The sequence below is a fragment of the Columba livia genome, chromosome 4, assembly GCF_036013475.1.
Source record: "Columba livia isolate bColLiv1 breed racing homer chromosome 4, bColLiv1.pat.W.v2, whole genome shotgun sequence".
Lineage (NCBI taxonomy): Eukaryota > Metazoa > Chordata > Aves > Columbiformes > Columbidae > Columba > Columba livia.
The window spans coordinates 72728985-72746836 of NC_088605.1; positions in this window are offsets into that span (position 1 = coordinate 72728985).

Below are 17852 nucleotides of genomic sequence, written 5' to 3' on the forward strand. Positions count from 1 at the left end.
GGTGCAGTCGGGTGAGGACAAAGTTCCCCTGACAGAGCTGTTCACTGAAATTTACTTCTTGCCTCATTATTGCCTTACTTTAATTAGATTATTTATTCCCTGGATGTGATAATTTGGGAATTGAAAATTTGGGAATTCCTAGGCCTTTACCTGGGCAGTTTTCTGACTTGGACAAACCATATAAATCTCTTTTTGTGTTTGTCTATAAATAGGAACAGTGTCTGTTTATGTTACAGTAATGGTGTGAGCGTTAGTTGCTTTAAACATTTAAACATCAAGGAAGCCTTATTACTAACAGATGTTGCTCTGACCCTACAGGTTGGCAGCAGAAACATTCTGAGTATTCAGTTGAAGAGTTTTGGAATCCTGTCAAAGTTCCTATAGCTGTGTGAGCACGGAAGGGAAATCCTGCAAGAGAAAAGGAGTCAGGGTAAGAGCAGGGCAGCTGAACAAGGGTCATTGTGAAGTGTATATGAAAAGTTGTAGCTTGTCATGCAGCTGACTGGGTGAACAAGAGGAGAATGAGGGAAAGGGAAATGGCATCTTCTGTCCAAATACGAGATTTGAGATTCGTGTTTCTATGGACCTGAGTGTCATCAGAACATCTTTGTTATCTACAAACCTTGTACAGGTGTTGCTGCCTGGTTATGACAATCTGCTTTATAAAAGTAGCTCTCTTGATTACTTAGCTGGAACTGTCTTGAGCCAGAATGGTTTGTGGGACCTCCAACTAAAATTAAAATGCAAATTAGTTTTAGATGTCTCTTTTCAATTCACGCTTCTTGGAAGAAGTGACACAATTCTTGAAAATACCATAATGATGTTTCTGTGACGTGCAAGCTCTTGATTATATATGTAGTATAGCTCATCTGAATCATACCAGTATGCTTATGGTCTTCCTGAAAGTGTAATGTATGCAAGTTGCACAGCGGGTGATATTTGTCACTGAATGCATGATCTGGTGATCTCACATAACAAACCAAAAGTTCTTTTGTCAGAGAAGGGAGAAAAATGGGGGAAGTGCCCTTTAGCAGGAAGGGACCAAGTCAACTGTAGCTATTAATGCACATCAGCTCCTGAAACTTCAGGATCTTTTTTCCTTGTACTTTAAAGTCTGATTCCTCTCTAAATAAAGGTTTATTAAAATAAGTGTAGCAAAAATTGTTTCTTTATGATGATTAGTTGCATAGTGAATAGGAATAGCTGACTCATTTCCAGTTCTCTTTTGTAATAATTGGGTTTTACATTCTGAATGCTCCAATTGTAAATTTTTCGATTTAAAAATGCCTATTTTAAAATGCTTGATTTTGAAACAGTGTTACACTGAAGTCTTCTGACCCATTGAGCGATACAGAGTATCCATAAAAATGACATACTCATTCCGTATTACAACTAGGAAGCTATTTTTTCTGATTTTAAAGATGCTGTTTTCCAAAATACAAATAATGAAAAAAAAAAAACAAATTTTGCAGCCATAACCATTTTATTCATCTATTAAAACTTGGAATCATGATCAGGAGCTTTGTAGTAGGTATGTTGAAATACACATAGCACCTCAAAGAGCTGACAGTCTAAACAGAAGAGACAGATAAGAGATGGGACAAGAATAAAATGCAATTCCTGTTCTGCTATAGAGAGAACTTGAGGGGAGCAGTGAACATTAGTGGGTTACTTACATAGGGGCAGTGACTGATACGTGAAGGGAGTGGACTCTACAGAGGCTTATCCTGACTCTTCAACCTCTGTACTGTAGTATCACAGTGTTATTGTTTGACAAACAGCTATATATTATATGGAGCGATAATGGCTGTTTGTAACACAAAGCAGTCACGGAAGCAGGACCAAAGTTTAAGTGATAAATGTAGCATACTCTAAATAGTAAAAATGTAGGATATTGGGACCTTAAATCCATGGTGTTGTATCTCAGTGTGTTGATGGCCTATGTACCACATGTTGCTGAGGCCCAGAAAAGTCAGCCTTGTATTCACAAAGGAGGCAAAAGTAAATGAAACATGACTCACCTTGAGGAAGTACTTTTCCCTGGACTAAAACCTGTCTGTTGTGTCCTTTTGCCAACTGAATCCTAGAGCTTCCACAAATGACACCAACCAACATGTATTTCTCTAATGTGCCACCAAACTATGATGAGTTGCCGCCTTTCTGGAGTTAAGCTGGCATCACTTGGATTGTTTTCACAAACTCTTTGAGCTGGCCTACACTATGTTACTGCAAAACACTTTTACAGTGTTGACAGAGACCTGTCACCTCACAGCTGGTGCCAGGGACGGGAGGTTAAAATCCTTTGTTAGATGAAGGAACTTCTGCATCTAATGCAGACCTGCCGAGGTCTCGTCTTTCTGCTTATTTCAATCTTGTCACTAGAGACAATACTTTAGGCAGCGTGACTGAAAGTACTTGTGATGGGACTGAGCCCTTTCAGTTGAAGTATTCATACAGTCCGAATAATTAACTACGTTTGTTAATAGTTTTTCATTAATAAGAAATTCTGGTTTAGTAGTGTGTGTATTTGGCTTTTAGTAAAAGTGTGGTGGTTGGACCATATGTTCAAATGTTAACATGTTTAATGCCAGCGGCAGAATATTTATGTTGAAGGATGTGGAGCCAAGTTAAACTCAATTGCAACTTCATTAACTGGATTACAGTATTATCAGCAAAACCCAGCTGTGATAATCAATTGAGTGATCTCTTGCTTTTTTTCCTCTTTAATTTTCAGAACAGGCTCAGGCAGATCTGCCCTCGTTGGGAGTTTTGATTGTATAACTGAACCAAGGGCATTTTGCTAGAAATGGCTAATGGAGGGATAACCAGAGTAAAGAAGTCAGCGGGTTTGAGGAAGTGGTAACTGAACGGTTAGTGATGGACGTGTCTTCTGCTCTCTTGCAGCCAGGAGAAGTGGTCTGTTCATAGATAGTGTCAGAACTGGGGCTGCAATGCAGGAATAAAATCTCTCTGCTTTGTTTTAAATGGTAAGAAAACAGGTTGTTCTCTAGTGGAGTCCCAGCTACTGGTAGGATGATGTGACTGTGGAGCTCAGAATTTTAAGAAGTATTCATCCTTAAAAACTAAACAAAACAAAACTAACAACAACCGCAACTCTGGATGTTCATCATGCCAGTTTGGAAAGAGGATGAGAAAAGTCTTTCTTTTCACAGTTCCTCTTTCCATCTGAAAAAGAGAACCATCCGAGGAGCACAGAAAGGAGAAGTTCAACCACACTTTTATGGTTTGTTTGTTGGCAAACACAAGGCCATTTTATTCTTTATTTTTCTTTGTTTTTTTCCCTCTCCTCTTTCCCCTTCCAAAGTTAATTCTGGTTAGGCCCATTGCAGATGATCTTGTAGAGGGCTGACAGGGAGTTAGCATTATAGTATGATCCAGCCACAACCGATTTCTGCAGATGATGGACATTTGGCATCCCATGTGTATTTCGTATGCCATATGGCTGCCCTCAGAGGAGTTCTGCCTTTTTGTTGAGACAAGAAGTCAGCAGAAAGGGTGCACAGCGGAGAATGAAAAGCTGAGGAACTTAGAGGAAAAATTGATCTGTCACATGGGATTAGGCAGCGATAGAGCTGTAGACAGTTTTCTCCTTGCTGAGGCTGGGGGGGTGGGTGTTCAGGCAAGGCGAGGGCTTGTGCACTCATGTTTGGAGAGCACAGATTTGTAGGAGTGTTGGAACTGGAGTTGTCTGGGTGCTCAAGGTGAGAGGAGGTGAAATATATGAAAAGGAGAGAGAGAGAGATTAGGGTTTTAAGGAGACTATGGAGATGGAAGAAATAAGTGTATTTTTTTTTTTGAGGGATCTTTTTTCCCACCTTGTGTGTTACTGCTCTGGTTTTATACTCGTGAGTGGGAGCAAATGAAAGAGACCCTCTTTCCCTTGTTGTTTTTTTCTTTTCTCAGTGCCCATCAGCTTTTCTGTATCGCTGGGCAAAACCCCGGTGACACACACTTTGACCACGGTAGCTTGTTTCTAATTCTGAGAATATGGTCGGACTGTGGCGATGCTTAGGGTTTATACAGATGGTAGCCTCAGCTTCCCCAACAACTTCTGAAAGGAGGATGAGCTTAGAGGGAACAGTTGATTCATGCACTTCTGAAAGCCATCGAGCTCTCAAGCCATCTTGTGTTATTTTCCTAGTTTTAGTGTCTTCTCAAGAAAAGATCCTGTACAATGCAGGCACTGACCCAAGAAGGAAAACAGTAGTTGGAAATGTCAGGAGGAACAGAAAGAGTACTTCCATGTTTGCAGAAACTTTAACATTTGGCCATGCATTTTCCATGGTTCTCCAAATTTTTTTGTAATTATTTTTTTCCCTCTTTGTCCAATTCCTTGTATGAGTTAGAATAGACAATGTTTTTTTCGTTAAGGTGATTACATGTAGAAGTTGGTTAGAAAGCATAGTTCAGAGATGCAGGCAACCTTAAGAAAATAAGTTTGGGGGGAGAGAGCTGCATAAAGATTAAGTTAAAATGAAAACATTATCCAAAACAAACAGGGGGCTTAAGTCTGAGTTAATTTTTCCTTTTAAAGTAGTTGGAAAACTGCCTCTTGCGTTCCAGATCCCAAATGTAAAGTGCAGTCATGCTTTGTGAAACTGAAGACTTACTGCAGATGTTGATTCTATATGTGATTTAGTGGTTACGGCAAGCAGCAGACTTAGAGCATTGGGACTTTCAAGTTCAATTGCAGACTGAATCATTTAGCGACCTTTGGGTGACTCTTGGTTAAGCACCTACATAGGGAGCTTGATCTTGAGCAGTGAGGGTCAGCTGCAGCTTCCCCAGGCGCCCCTTTGGCTTGGCCAAGACGGGCACAGCGGTGACGGGCTGGGGGTTCCTGTGACACCCCACACTTCTGCCTGCCATCAGCAGGGGTAGCTCAGCTGCTGCCTTCCTGGCGGCCCTTCTTCCTTCCCTTTCCTTCCCCTTCCTTGCCTGGCAGAAGGGGCCAAGAGAAACCACAGCGCTGGGATGGAGAAAGGGGAAGTGGTGCAGTGTGTCAGCTCAGAGGGCGGCTTTCCTGGAAGCTGCTTCCCATGGAGGGCTGTGTGTTACTGTCATCGCCTTTTCTTCCCCCACTGATGCAAGAATTCTGGTTGAATGTCCTGCAATTTGCTTTCTGGATGTTGAAATGAGTTTGTGAGAAATGTTTCAATACCCTGAGTGGGGAAATGCCATTTTAATCTCTAGGAGACTTACAGGAGGTGAGGGAAGAGAGAAGGTAAGATGAGGAGAATTCACAGCTTCATCCAGACTAACTTCCAAGTTAAAACCACACGGCAGTCAGATGACTGAGCACAGCTGCATGGTCACATTGTCCTCATTGTCACTAAGTAGTTTGTTGATTACTGCAGAAGAACAAGTTGAGGAAGGGAAAGGCAAAGATATTCCTGGGACCAACTGTCATATGGTACAGGAGGGTCTCTGGTGTTGTGCTCCATACTGGGAGATGTGAAAACAGTGCACAGTGAAATACCTTTGTGCACAGAGCCTAATTCTGTGAAAATGCAGGCTGAGAGGGCAAAGCAGCATAAAGAATTCTTGTGCAGACGAGTAAATGCTCAACGATTGCTAATTTCCACCTGCAGCATTGACTTTTTCCATACAAAGGTGGTGGCAGGTCCGAGGCTGCTGGCAGGCAGAGGAAGAAGCATTCAGCAGCATGGGCTGTATTTACTGTTCCCATTTCCCCCAGAGAAACAACTGCGGGCACGTCTGGTTTTAGCGCGTATCTCTTCAAACTGGCTTTGCAAATTGTGCGTGGGGTGTGTGACACAGCTTGGGAAGCACTGACCTGATGAAGGGAACTCAGCCTGTTTGAAAGTGCGGTGCCAGAAGTGAATGGTACTTCTCAAAGGAGTTGTTACCAGCAAGGTGCAGCAGGCCAGTGGTGGTGCTACTTCTCTGATTATTAGCAGTCCGTTGCTGAATCGGACCTGCTCTAAACTTAGTCCAACACTAAATGTAAAAATCAGGTAGAGGAGGGAAAAGCAGACAGGGAGTGGCTAATTTAGTTCTGTTGCTGTGATCCTTTGGCTTCATGGAATACATCAGAAAAGGACAGGAGGAGCACGTGTGGCTGCACGTGGTGATGGAGCAACTCCTGGAGAAAGCGTGTGAATCTCCAAGCTGTGGAGTCATTGAGACACCAGCTTCCCTTCCCATAATTACCAGGAGACGAAACTGGAATAAGGGGTCAGACCCTGGCTAAAGGGGAGTCTGTCTTCCAGGAGGCAAAGGGGTATCCTAAAGAGATGATGGGACTGGGCAGAAGGGCAGGATGCTGCCCTAACGTGTCGGGGTGGCTGTGGCCATGGAAGAGTGGGAGAAGTGAGTGGCTCTTTGTGACTGGCTATGTAATATTTTTTCTGCTTTTCTTCTGGAAATGCTCCAAGACTTCAGTACCTTATGCCGAATGTATTTAAAACAGCCTTGGTTATTTCGAGAGGCTGTTATGACATGCCTACTCTGCTGTGTTTCATGAAAGACTGCTATGTTTTTGTTAGAGAGGAGTGGGATTGTATGAACTGGAGAGATCTCAAATGAGTTGATTGTGAGCTCTGCAGCTTTTTCTTCTTTCTTTCTTTAAAAAAACCCAACACACACAAACAAATTAACAACAACACTCCCCCAAGTCCCCCCCAAAACACAAAACAAAACCCCTCAAAACACAAAAACCCCTAAAACCAAAGGTTATTTTTTTCATTGGGGAATTTTGAAATGTTCAAATGAAGCAGCTGTTTTTTCAGCTGCCGCAGGTATTAAACGACAGCAAGAAAATCCTCAGCTATGACCTGTCACAGGAAATAATCCTTTCTTGATCATGGGGAACAGCTGGGTTCATTGCTTCTCCTGCAGTAGTAATCCTCAACTTCTCCACTTGCTACCTGCACAATGGCTCATCAAAATTTTAAGCTAATGGTATAAAAAAATGAAATAATGAAATTGCAGATGTTTAAGTACATCCTTGGGACTCATAAATTACAGAAGCTACAGTGAACTGCTATTAGGGATGAATTAGGTGTTTGGAAGTGACCTACTCTGAAGATATTTTTCCTTTTTTAAAAACACTAAATGGTTTTGACCTTTCTCCCCATTGCAATGCGAGTGACCACCTAGTAACACCACTTCAATTTTGTTGCTTTTTTGTGATAATAAACAACATTTACTTTTAAATGGTGATACTTGAATTATGCAAATCAAATTCTCACTAATAGCTTTTTTCAGACCCCATAAATCTGTAGTGAAATTTGTTCTTTAGTAAATAGGTCAGGGGAAATGCAACAATGACAAGGGTGGGTAGACGCATTTTGGATCCTCTGTTTAACTATGTGTGTGCTGTGTAATGACTTACAAAAAAAGCCCCAACCCAACTCCAAAAAGCCCAAAAAACCAACGGTCTGTATAAATGTTAAGAAATTGAAATAGTGATTGGCATTGCTGTATTTTGTGTTGTTATTGTCAATAAAGGGGCTGCTGCCAGTTGACTTCACTTAACAGATAACTAATCCTGAAAAATCTTACTCTGAGAATGTCCTGTAGGCTTCCTTTACTTGGAGACCAACATGTTTATTTCTGGCTTGAATCTGCTTATTGTTTAGATTAAAATCTGCTTTGCATGGTCAACATAGTTGAAAGCAAACAGATTGCCTTCTGCCTCCTACATTATCAACACAAGAATAATTGCAGTCACAAATAAAAAGACAGGAAATAACATGCATTACTTGAAAAGGAACACACAACTTTCATGTTCACAGATTTTTTAAGGTTAATGGTTACTTTCTCTTCTCTTTCTCCTGCTTTCAAATCAAAACAGAACCTACCTTGAAAAACACCGAAAACTCAGGAACAAGCAAACTACCCCAAAAGCTGAGAAGCAGGTAGCTGTGATCTGCAGTTGCAGGGACAAATAAAAATGGGCTTCTGCTGTGTCATTTCTAGAACAAGATTTGAGATTGGAACTGTGATTGAATTGTTGCTGCCTTACAGAAATAAAAGCGCAGGGACATACTGAGGCAGAGTTGCTAGACCAGAAACCCAGAGCACTGCAGATACTTTTAAATTCTGTATGTGGCTCTACACAGTCGTTTCTGGATGATGTCTGTGCTCTCACATGCACACCAGCGAGGCCATTCCAGCTGCCTGCTTGCACGCAGTGGGAGCCTGCAAGGTGATACGAGGAGAAGTGGAGACAGCAGAGGCACGAGGAGGGGACTTGGAAAGCTTTGCACCGTGCTGTATACATAGAGTGCCAGCCATAGCCAAAAAAGGTGCATTTTAGCAGAGATGACATGTTCTCCATGCCATGTGTTAGGGAATAGCCTGCCTTACAACAGCCTGTCCCTTCTCTTTACCATCCTTTCAACGTTGAAAGCTTTTATGAAGAAAATTGGGGTGTAGGAGCCTGAGACACCCTGAAGAGTCGGTAGGTGGATACCAGTTCTTTGAAGATAAGCACAGTCTCTCAGAGGACTTGTTGATTATCCAACAGCAATTTGATCTCATGCTCTGTTAGTTCGGTGATTTGACACACAGTGTTGGCATTGTTATTTAGGGCGTTTTATGTAAACCAGTATGAGCTGGTTTATCCTGTTTAGAGTGTAAGCTAGTTCTCCCATTCCCGCAACTGAATTTAACAATTCCATTACAGTGAATGCTTTCCTTATTTGTCTCTCAACTCTTAGCTACAACCACAAACAAAACAGCTATGACCTCTGTCTTTGATGTGAGGTTGTCAGACTTCTCTTAACATCAGACAGGGGATGCTGCCTTGCCTTGCTTTGAACAGCTGTTCCCCATTATCTTTAGAAATGAAATATATATTTTTAGAAGGGATGGTGGTATCTGAAGATCCTTCATCACGTTAATGTTTGTCAGGTTATGATCCTGGGTTGCTGGTCAGCCATAAACATGGAAGGTTATCCCAGGGAAGATGCAAAGTAAACTGTGTCATGTGTCTGCTCTTACATATGTCACCTAACCCACAAAGTGGGAGGAAATGGGCAAATAAAAGTAGCAGACATTCAGAGTTTTAGCCTCATTTTTGTTTGGAAATTTTAATAAGTAAAAAGGCAACAAGAATGGCCTTGGATATTGTTTGTTTAATTTCCTGAAGAGGCAGATAGTCCTTTGATTTATTTATTTCTTGGTTGGTGGGAAGCATTGTGCTTGGGCTCTGTTCTGGTGGGTCTGCTTATTGTGGACAAGAAATGCTGCCTCTCCCTGCCTCTAATTTGGAGCACTGGTGTCGCAGGCACTCGTCTGGAGGAAGGACCAGCACACCTCCCATCCCAGCCAGTTTGCGATCGTCTGAGCTCAAAAACTATTTGATCCTCAGCCGCAGACAGTCCTGCTGTTGCCATTCTCAGAAGCCACCAGCCTTTTCTCCAGGGCCAAGTGGTGTGGCACAGCCACCTCTCACCTGAGCCGCGGCCAGGCTGCTCTCCCTGCAGTGCTCCATTCAGGCAGCTTTCGGACCTGTCCTTTTACAAGACGGCTCAGAGGTCAGCGTGTTCAGCCCTCTAATTTCTGAGAAAATTCAGCTGCTGTGAAGCTGAACAGATGGATCTGAGTCCCAGCAAGTAGGCAGGGAGCTGTGTTTAATTCCCACATCCTGAACGAGTGCTCTAACTGCTGAGGAAGGGCAAGGAAACTGCTGCTTCCTCTGGCCACGCTGTGTAGTAAAGATGTTGCCCTTCCTTACGAGAGCAAAGGGGCAAGCAGGGCAGAGCTCAACATGCTGAACTGCAGATGAAGAAGAGCCTAAGCCCCCCAAAGACATGGGTGTTAGCTCCTTGATGCTCCCTGGTGCTGGTTGACGCAGCTTACCATGCAGTGAGTTGTTTTGTGTGCATCGCGCTTTGAAGCTTTGAGCCCTTTCCTGCATGTTGCATGGGGAACCTACTTGCTGAAATCACAACAATTGCTTCTGCTGCAGAATCCACAGGCTGGAATAGTTAAGTGCTTTTGTGTGGCGCTGCTGTGCCACAAACCTGGGTCCACAAGTAGATCAATAGCTTGTTCCTTAGGGGACATTAATACTTTTGAAGAGCAGTATGTGCTTGTACTGAGTATGTGTTTGGTACTACTTTCCTCCCAAACGTTCCTCTGAGCAGTCTGCATATTAAATATACATTAACCCCCCAATAACTACACAATTTCAACAGTTGAAACAGAATTAAAGGAGGTAACATAAAGCCAGAGTCTGTGTCCCATCTGCACTGCACCTGTCAGTCATGATTTGCATCTGTGCACGTGTTTCTTTCCTGAAAAAAAGCAAAACAAAAAGCAGGCTTCCTTCCAGACTGCTGCCCTGATAAAGCTTATCAGTCATAGCAACAGCGAAGGCACAGCGAGGATAGCTTGTAACGCTTGCATCACTTTGCTCTTGGAAGCATAGATGGCACAGCACTGAAAATCAGTTCCTTGCATCTTGTTGCACTTTTGCTGCGGGTGGGACATCTACCAGCAGTTACCAAAAAAATCCACCTGTAGCATATGCAAAGCCCGCACTGATGCTTCTGTGAACCTCACAATTTCTCAGCATCCCGCTTGCGTATAAAATATGTAATGAAATATTTGTACAAGAAAACAAAACAGCCCAGTTTCTCTAGAAAGATCTAAACTGCCTAGGGTGGTTTAATGCCCAGAGTCCTGATGATCTACACATTACCGTAATTCAAGAATGGATGGCATCTTTGTATTGAATAAGCAGCATGCTTAGCAGGATAAATAAGAAAAAAAGCATCTTTTCAAATGGCCAATATAATGCATTGGCATTTTCAAAGATTTTTCTGGACTTTCAGCATTTACTCTGGTAGCCCTGAACTCTGAAGTTTCAGTATATTGCACCCATTGCTTTGGATGGATGCCAAAGCATCTTTCTAAGCCAAGACCAAGCACTGAGGCAGTTCTAGTTTCGAGATAATAATGTCTTTAGTTAAATAAACCCAAGACTCTGCCATTTTTTAAAACGTAGCTCTAACCCATTTGTTGCAAATTATGCCTTTCTATGTTTGCACTGCTGTGACTATGCTGGTTCCTCATTAATAGATTATTTCCTTGTTAGCTGTAGGTAAAGCTTTGACCTAGAGCTGATTAGGGAAAAGGACTTCTGTGTCTATTATTTTTTCTCTCTCATAATTAGTATAATTATGCTTCTGTACCCTAGACAGAAATCTCAGACAGTCTGCTGTGGAGCCACAGAAACCGTCTGGATGGCAGGAATGGGAGTTTGCTGTTGAGCAAGGAATGGCACGTTCTGGAGTGTCAGGGAAAAGCTGAATTACAGCATCACTCAGAAAGTCACCAAACCAGCAGAGAGTTCCCTTCCTCCCCACCCAGTTAAATCCAATTAACTGGGAGGAATACAAAAAGCAGGTTCTGTCATTTCTACTTTTTTTTTAAAGATAAATTGGCAAGCTTATGAGGCAGAATCATTTAAGGGCACAGTGTTTCAGTCTATAGGTGAAAATCTCAGTATTGAGGAGGAGAGTATCCAAATGAAACTGTTTTGATACAATGCTACAGCTTTTTATTAATGAGTTCACCTGCTCCCTGATGACTTGGGCTGATTGAGAGTGTTTACAGCTGTGCAGGGTGGGTGTAACTGGGACTAATGGAGGGCTGGGGCGGGGGCTGCCGTGCCCAGGTGGGCTTTCCCTCCCCAGGGCAGGCAAAGGCCAGCTGCCTCTGAACAGAGGCTACAGAACAAAAGCAAAGGAGAGGAGGACTCTTTTTGAGGTAGATCTGAGCAGCCTTTGGGGGAAATGAGTTAAGAAGGTGAGTTTGGTTTTAGTACCTTTGGTTTTCATGAAGCTTCAGTGTTTTTTTTAAATGCAATGCTCTGTTTCTGAGATCTCAAATAAGCCTGGTTAAAGCTAATGTTTACTTTAAAAAAGAAGTGGCTAAGCTACTGGTGTGTCTGGAAAGCACTGAGCAGCTTTAACTGGCAAGAAGTCTTGAAGCTTAAACTTGAAGAAGCTGAAGTGTATGTTGAAGGGCACTAACAGCTGCCTTTTTGTTGTCTTACCCTTCCCACCACATTTGTACCTCAGAGCATGTGTTGTGTTTCCTTGTAGTGCAACTGGACTGACAAGATTTAACAGGACTGTTGTGGGTTTTTTTTACTGCTATCTCAGATATCGTTGCTGTGGTGCTCCAGAAGTGTAATTCCCTTGGTAAAATGGGGCTGTACAGGGGCATTTCCCAGTTGGGCTGAGGGGTAAAGCTCAATAGAAAAAGGGAGATTATGATAGTAGGTAATGTTGAGAAGTGTAGAAAGTGTCATTTTTTTCCTTAAGCTCAGAGTTTGGAGTCCCCACCTCATGCCTCACAATGGGGTTTTCTGGTGAGGTGGGAATGGGTTGGGGAGGAGAGGGAGGCTCTGGTGTTTCATGCTCTTCTTTATGTAGTGATCGATGCATTAGAAGCCCTTGGAAAGGAGTGGATATCTCAGCTCTGGGATAGTGTTAGCTTAATGGTGAGGATGGTTTCATGGGAACTAAGAATCACAAATTTGGATCTCTTCCAGAGAGAGAGGGGCTTTAAGGCTTAGTCTGCCACATCTCAAATGCCAAACTAGCTGTGGTCTGAAGGAAATGAGTCTAGCACTAAGGGTAGAACTAGAGGGGCTTTTAATCAGAGGATATGTATTGTGAGCCAGTGATGCTGCTTCTTAAACCCTTGAAGGCCCTGGGCAAGCTGTAAGAGCTTCTGCTGCTTGTCTACCCCTGCATCTCCTCTTGAGGTACCTGATTGTCCCTGGGCTTTGGGTAAGCTCAGTGGTTGTGTCATCGCAGTCCCAAGTGCCACTCAAGGCCTGGTGATCAGTTAGATTTTGCAGTGTGGAGCTGCTTGAGTCCCTCTTTGGGCTAAATTCCTTGTTGTTAGGCATCAGCCCTGCCAGGGGAGAAATCACTGAAACATGTGAAAATACTTTGTGCAATTGAGAGCCTGGCAACTGATTTGGCATAGCTGGGTGGGGTGGTTTTTTGCTTGTTTTCACTATATAATTTATATTTAAAAGGGGGAGGGGGGTGCAAAACATAGCTTAATTCATTAAATGAAAAAAATAATCCAGTTATAAATGACAAAAGCACTCTGGGTTGTGCCGCTTCATCCTGCGGTGTAACTATCCATGTTCTTTCTGTGTTCCATGTGTGATAAAGTAACTTGGGAGGGAGCTGGGTGTCTGTAACCCCTGCCTCCCTGCCTGGGGCTGTTCTGTAAGCAAAAGCAGAGATGGGCTGTGATGTGTGTCAGGCGTTGGGGTTTGATGTGAGGCTGTGATTAAGGCTCTTGTGATATGCCATGAGAAAGTGAAAGGCTTGTGTGTGTTGGTGGAAGCAGAAAAGCAGCTTTGTGATGTATGGAAGAGTCTGTCCCTGCATTGAATCCTGTGATTAAATGCCCTTCCAGCTAACGAATGCCTGAATTTTTTAGTGTAGCATTGATAGGGATGCTTTGTTAGTGTAATAAATTAACACATTTTGGAAGTAAATATGCGGTTGAGCACAAGAGCTTGTATGTTCAAACTAGGTTAGTGTCTTGGGGCCCAAAAAACAGGTAAAACCTCTTGGTTTTACCAAGATGATGCCATTTAATCGTGGGTTACCAAAGAGAAATCTGAGATAGCAAACAAAGGAGAAACTGCCTGTGTCTGGAAGCATTTCAGGCTTCAGCTAAATTATTACTAATTTTAAGAGACTGTGTTCCAGCTAAGAAGTGTGGTTTATTAACTGGCTGTTACTGACCTTTCTCTCTGTTTACTTCTCCGGCTAATGCTTTCTGTGCATTACAGCAAGAAACCATACCTTACACTTTCTTCCTGTGCAGCTCACAAGAGTTTACTTTGCCGCGTGAAACCTCTTGCTTTGGCTGATAAGGAGCAAACCATGTCGGAAGGGCAGATATTCAGACCAAGACACAGCTCCAGCTGTGCTGGGTGGAGGCTGATTTAACAATAGTTGGGTCACCCCATGTTTCGGCAGGGCAGGTGGAGGAACTGTGTGTTCTTAACCTGTTTAGACAACTTAGGGACAGTTTACTAACCAAATAAATAAACTTGTGTGTTGACTGTATCCAGAATGAGTCAGGTCATTTTGCAAAGTGTCTATTTTGGTTACAGAAGCGTTTTCTTCTTGTGAAAAAGAGTGAGGCTGACTTTCTTCTAATGTGTGTGGAAGTTCTGGCATTCCCTCCTGGGGTTTTCTTACCTCCTGTTTGCTTGTAACCTTAAAGTAACTTTTTTCTAGACTTTCTGAATATAATTTATTAGTGATTCAGTCATCCCGCCATCTTCCAGCCTAAGGGAATTAGTTATCCTCCAACTCCTTTCTTCCTTTCTCATTTTCAAGGTTCCTTAAAATCAAATATAAACCACCACAGTTTGGGTGTGGCTCCCATGTGAGATTACTTGAAGTGATTTGTTGTTCATTGACTTTCCTTTGAAAATATCCAAAGTGAGGAGCTTTAATGTTTGTATTTTTATGCTTCTTTTAAAATGAAAGGCATCATTTTGGATCCTGTTCATTGCCACTCTGTGTAAAAAGCCTTTCTATTAATTTCCTTACAGGTTACAGCTATTCTCTTTATAATGCTGGTTTTTATAGGTATGGTAAACTGATTATTGAGTTGCTATGAAGGGAGGTAGAGAGGATCAAAAAAAAAGGAAGGGAAGTGGAGACCATAGGTATGATTTCTGGTCTTCTGGAAACATTTTGAATCACAAGGACCAAGAGCTGCATTTCAGTGCCTGCAGAACCTGGTAGGCTGTTCCCTTCTGCAGTCATGTGTGAGCTCCTGTCAATGGCAGAGATTTTTTTTGTTCATTTTCTGGAATTGGTATGGGTGTTCATAGTAATAAAGCTCCATGGCAGGAAAATATCATGAAGGCATAAGCAGGTTTTTCTCTTGGCTGATGGACTGTAGTGGACAAGTATACATAGCAAGGCTTCAAATCAATTTACTGAAATAATCTGATAGATAGGGGTCATCTAATAATTCTCATAATGCCTTTTAAAAAAGCAAGCTCTCTCTAAATTTGTTTGCCAGCTGATGCTGTTGAGCTGGTCAGGGTGGTGAGCTTCACAGAAGAGTGGAGAGCTCTGAAAGGTACCATGTGTCCTGCAAAGCTGCAGTCAGTGTATGGTGAGGTTTAAACTGCTGAGACCGAGTGTGATTTCTTAGTAAAAAGAAGAGGTCTTGTTACTGATGCAAAGAAGTCTGGACAGCTAAAGAAATATCAACCTGGGTAATGGCACTGCCTAACTTCTAGCGTGTTGAGCAAGGAGTGGATATCTCAGCTCTGGGATAGTGTTAGCTTAATGGTGAGGATGGTTTCATGGGAACTAAGAATTACAAATTTGGATCTCTTCCAGAGAGAGAGGGGCTTTAAGGCTTAGTCTGCCACATCTCAAATGCCAAACTAGCTGTGGTCTGAAGGAAATGAGTCTAGCACTAAGGGTAGAACTAGAGGGGCTTTTAATCAGAGGATATGTATTGTGAACCAGTGATGCTGCTCCTTAATAAACCCTTGAAGGCCCTGGGCAAGCTGTAAGAGCTTCTGCTGCCTGTCTACCCCTGCATCTCCTCTTGAGGTACCTGTGTTGAGCAGTTACAAGGTGGTGCTTCTTGTTCAGTATAGCTTGTGTGCATCTTGGAGTAAAGAATGAGTCTGGCTAGAGTTCTGCAAAAAAATTACTCGGTTGTTCTATTACTGACAAATAGGCAAGGGCGAGGGCAGCTCACTCACTTTAATAGATCCCATCAGCACCTGAAGAAGGAATGCAGAGAAGCAAATCTTCAAATCCCTTGGAGGAATTTGGAAACTGCAGAAACTGATGTGGCCCCAAGGGATTGAGACTCTTTGTGGTCATTATTGGCATCTGGGTGCTCCCATGCTAGATGTGGTGCCAGCTCTGAGATTTGTATTCTGGCGACCCAGATCCATTTCTCTGCCACTCCTGTGGATTCACTTTACACCCAACCTTCTTGTGCTCCGTTCCCAGGGGCACAATTTGTAGGTAGTGTTGTCTGGTCATAGTTTGCATTCAGGTCGCAGCTTGTGGAGTGTATCAGAGGGAGCCCTATGTTATAAATGAGACCCCGGACACTCAGTAGATTCCCTTTGCTGTGTAAACGATCCGCTTTGTCTCGGCCTCGCTTCCTGCAGCATTGCAACAGGCAACCGTAAAATCACATCCACAGCAAGAAAGTGTTGCAATCTCTCTCCTCACACAGTCCTTCCTCTCCTCGCCCCTTTTGTGTTATGCCAGGATTATGCTGATTTTTCACTATTTCACTTTTTTTTTTTCTTTTAAGGAGGAAATTGAATGAGATTGAATGAGTTTTCTCCTTTTTCTGTCTCTCAAGCCAGTCTTTCCTCTGTCACATATGATACATCCAGAAATCCTTGGTCCGTGTCTTGCTTTGACTCGTAGCAGTTACAAGGTGGTGCTTCTTGTTCAGTATAGCTTGTGTGCATCTTGGAGTAAAGAATGAGTCTGGCTAGAGTTCTGCAAAAAAATTACTCGGTTGTTCTATTACTGACAAATAGGCAAGGGTGAGGGCAGCTCGCTCACTTTTGGTGTCATTTCTTACACGTCCAGGGTTATTCTGTAGTGCTCTGCAGAATGGCTGCATTGTGTCGCCTTGAACTTTCCCACAAGTCCCATATCCAGTGCAACCATAGTGCTTTAAAACTTTATGAATTGCTTTTTGGGAAGGACCTTTGGAGAACTAAGCTGTTGTGAGAGTTTCTTGCATCTTGAAAAGGGAAGAGGGTCAGGGCAGCAGTGTCTTGAATAGCTCTCTCAGTCTGAGCTTAGTCTTGTAAGCCAAGGCTTTGAGAAAACCATACATTTCATAAAACAGCTCCCAGAATGTGTACTACTCGCATCCCAGGTTTTGCAGTGTGCCATAGGCTATTTTGTGAGCAATCACAAATTGTATGAACAAGGTGTACCTTTCTAAATCTGTAATTGAAGGAAGAAAAAAAATTAATAAGTATGGAATTAGATGTTTATGTAGTCTGATCTACAGTTGGTCTATGCTCAAATAATTTTCAAAGTGGCTGGCTGAGTGTTGCATGGTTAATGTGAGATGTCAAAAAGAAGCTGAAGTAGCTGTCTGTATTCCAATATCAGGCGGCTTTAAAAGCTTTCAAGCTGTGCGCTCTGAAAGCCTCGCAAGGCTCCAAGAGCTTATAGCGTATTTAGCCATGTACTTTCTATAGACTTCAAGACGTTGCTTCTTTCTTTCCCTTAAACTGTAGTGGTAGTGGGGGGAAAAAATGCCCAAACTGGGGGGATTACTTTCCACATACATGAAGTTAAACTAAAGGAAGAGAATGTAAATATCTTTACCTCTGACCACCTTACCCCAAGGGATTAGAGAGTGGTTTTTTATCCTTGCAGATAGCCAGTACTTAACATGGTATGATTAGAATTGAGAAATAAATCATTCTGTATGGATTTTTACTGACTTCTATAGCAGATCTGCATCACTAGGTTTTGGGGTATGTGCTGTCTTTTGGTTCTTGTTTTTTGGTTTGTTGTCGTTTTCAGACATGGCAGCGTCCTTCCCATCTCTTGATGATGCAAATAGGATTGTACGGGTCATAACAAAATATTTTATTGATCTTATTACGAAAAATCAATGAAAAAGTTTCCCTGGCTGTCAATTCTGTGCTACCTACTGTATGTGCAGTGACAGGTTTGACTGCTCACCATTGTGGCTGAGAAGAGAAAACCTTGGGGTGCCCAATTACAGCAGCAGCAAGAGGAAATTCAGAAGAGTAATTTTGGCTTCCTTCATTGCCTTCATGT